This window comes from Mus pahari, chromosome 20 (assembly GCF_900095145.1).
Source record: "Mus pahari chromosome 20, PAHARI_EIJ_v1.1, whole genome shotgun sequence".
NCBI classification, from domain to species: Eukaryota; Metazoa; Chordata; class Mammalia; order Rodentia; family Muridae; genus Mus; species Mus pahari.
In genome coordinates, this window is record NC_034609.1 from 36,817,054 (window position 1) to 36,820,121 (window position 3,068).

General features: G+C 47.1%; 1 long non-coding RNA gene across 1 annotated transcript in view; it reads left to right on the forward strand.

Annotated features, from left to right (window-relative positions):
* LOC110337212 overlaps positions 1-3,068 on the forward strand; it is a 35,594-nt gene that overhangs the window by 15,484 nt on the left and 17,042 nt on the right. Inside the window, exon 2 of the long non-coding RNA XR_002381257.1 lies at positions 1,994-2,063. This is a non-coding gene — a long non-coding RNA (uncharacterized LOC110337212). The remainder of the gene's footprint in view (positions 1-1,993; positions 2,064-3,068) is intronic.

Genomic DNA, 3,068 nt, shown 5'->3' on the forward strand with positions numbered 1-3,068 from the left:
AGAGAGAGAGAGAGACTGGCCATGGCCACGTGGAGAGAGGGGGGAAGGGAGAGAGAGAAGGAGGGCTAGAGAGGAGAGTAAGAAAGGTGAGAGCTTAAAGAGAACAAGGAGGGGCCAAGCAGCTCCTTTTATAGTGTGCTGGGGTATCAGGTAATTGTGGGGAGGAGCATACCTGGCAGCATACCTCCACCATAACTGTGGGGGTGGAGTCTAGCCTGAATGCCAGAAGCTTGGGACATTGTCTGCGTGACTGGTAGTCACAGAATTATGGAGTTGGGGGCTCTGTGGTTTCAGGCACCTGATTCTGGGAACATGGTTCGCTTTTCTGTCCCCTGTAGAGTTCTCTATTGGTCGCCAGAACAAGCCCTATTCAACCAAAATAGGCTGCCTATCACAGTCCACATATAACCTAAAGACACTTAAATTAACCAGGAAAAAAAAAGCCCTTTGATGCCATAAACTATAGTAGAACTTCATCTGGTCAAAGAAAACTGCACAGTCATTAAGATACATTTGCAACTTAAATGCAAAGCAATAAGGCAGTCGCTAGTGAGAGAATGAACACCTCGCTCACAATCCGCGTCAGAGCCCAACTCTGGTGTCTCTGGTCACTGGCAATTTTGTAAGGGAAAATCTATGCCAAGTAAAGGGGAAAATATTACAATAGCCCCTCCTTAGAATTTGAAATACCTTTTTACAAATGGCTTGGTCAGCACTTGGTAACATCCTTCGATGAAGGTCTTGTCTGGGCAAGGGCAAACCCACCTTTGATAAAGAGAAAAATGCCACCCAACACCAGAAGGTAGGAATAAATAGGACACCTCCAAAGATGAGATAAGAAGCAGTGGGCGGGGACGGGGGCAGCTAGCTCCTCCCTGAGGCATTCACATATCCCAGGAGCTCCTTCTTCAATGTGGTTATTTACAGATGTTCATCTTGAGCCTGCTGTTCTCTGAACTCTTTCTCCTCTCTGTCTCTCTGTTTTGGACACTAACCTCCTAAGGCTCCCTTGATACTCTGTGGGCACCGCATCCTGCCACCCTGCTTCCTCCCAGTACTCCATGCAGCTGCTGACAGACTGCCTCCGCTCATCCTGTTTTGCTTGCTTGACCTCTGATTCATAAAGCATTTCTCTCTCTCTCTCTCTCTCTCTCTCTCTCTCTCTCTCTCTCTCTCTCTCTCTCTCTCTGATCCAGCCTCTCTCCCTGACAGCTGCCAAGTATCTTCAGCTTCCTGCATTTTTCCCCCTCTCAAACTCCAGTCAATTTGTCCTCAAGTCAGTTGCTAAGTCTATTTTAAATTCTTTGATGTATATGACAAAGAAGCTGGAAGAGGGACGGCGTGTTCCAAGTGGCAGTTACTTCTAAGGAGAAGAGGGAGACTCATTCCCATTGGAGTCTGAGGTGAAAGAATGAGTTAGTCTAGGGTTGAGAAGAAATACTTTTTTATTCGATGTATATTTCCTATTAAGATTATGCTTGTAATTTTGAAGCGAGAACTAAAATTAAATAGGATTCCGGTGCCCTTTCAAAGTTGTCTTTAATATCCCGTTACCAGCTTTCTTGGTAGCACTTCAGTGTCTTTACAACAGCCCAGAGGAGCCGGCTCTTTTCTCTGTCACTGCTTTGCCAGTACACACGCTGGTTACTTCCGTTTCTGTTGTTAATAAAGGCCCAATGATCAGGTATGTGATGGGCACACTTGTGATTATAGAATTGAAGACTACTTCGAGGAGAAGCCCAGCCTGGGCCGCACAGACATTGTAAAGGTTTAAAAAGGGGGGGGGGGGGCAGAAAAGAATTCAGCAAAAGACAAAAGGCTATTGTTACTATGTTTTCACCAAAGAATAAAGAATTACAACCCCTCTCACAATTCAACTTCCCTCTCTCCTCCTCTCCCTCCCTCTCTCGGCTAACACACACCCTTCCATGGCTGTGATTTTTACCCCCAAACTTATTTCTGTACATAAGTGTCATTTGTCTTTTTCTTTTAGGCACAACATGGTCATCCCATGGCCGTTTTTGGAGTAGAGATAACCCTGGCCCGGTAACCATGGCAATAAAGTAAGTAAAATGATACAATGAATGGTTCGAATATGACAATGGGGATGGAGCTGTTCACACTTTGTCGCAGAAGATGAAAAGATGAGAGGACACTTGGAGGATCCTCCCTCACCCGACAGTCTAGCTGTGTCTCCCTTCCTGCCAGCCAGCTAGCTCCCTGTGAGGTTATTTTGTTCGTGGTTCATGAGGATGTTGGTAATGATTACCAGGGCTGGGGGCTTTATTAGAACAGCTATAAAAAGCCATAGACAGACAGACAGAGAGAGGGCAAAAGTATGGCAGAGGCTTGAGGAGAGTGAGTCAGACAGCATGGTGGGGTCTATGAAAAAGACCTGGAGCCCACCGGGAAGAGGAGGGAACCTCTTCTTCTGAGGTCTTAGAATGAGGGATGTTCACAGCAAGGAGTTACAGCCAGGCTCTCAGTGCCTGGTTAGAGGCAGGGAAGGGGTGGGGAGTAGGATGAGTGGGTGTCCGGAGCACCAATACCTACTTTGATGTGAACTCACTTCCCAGGTGGGTGTGGCCTCACAAGCCAGCTAGCTCAGAATCCATAGATAGCGTGTCTCAGTGGGGTTCCTGTCGAAATCTGTGAGTGGTGCTTAGCTACTGCAACTCAGCAACAATGCTACAGCCTATGGGACAAAGGAAGTTAAGGGAATGTGGAACTCCATGAAATCTATGCACTCATCATATATACGGTGGGGGAAGAACTCTGCAGTGGTGATGGGTGGGCTGTTCCTGTAAGTGGCCTCTTAGCCCTGCTTCCAGAAGTGACCACAGTAAACTCACTGGCTCCCCATGTCGAGCCTGGGCGGATCCATTACTTTGGCTTATTGTTGATACACTATAGGGTTGACTAGACGTTTGTTCCTGTGCAAGAGTGAAGAGGAAGAGTTTGATGACTGAAGAAAGAATTTCTATGTTGGCATTTAGCCTAGGCTCCGCCCCACAGTTACCTGGAAACAGCCAGGTGGGCCTGACTCACTGTAGAAGGGGCTGCTTGCC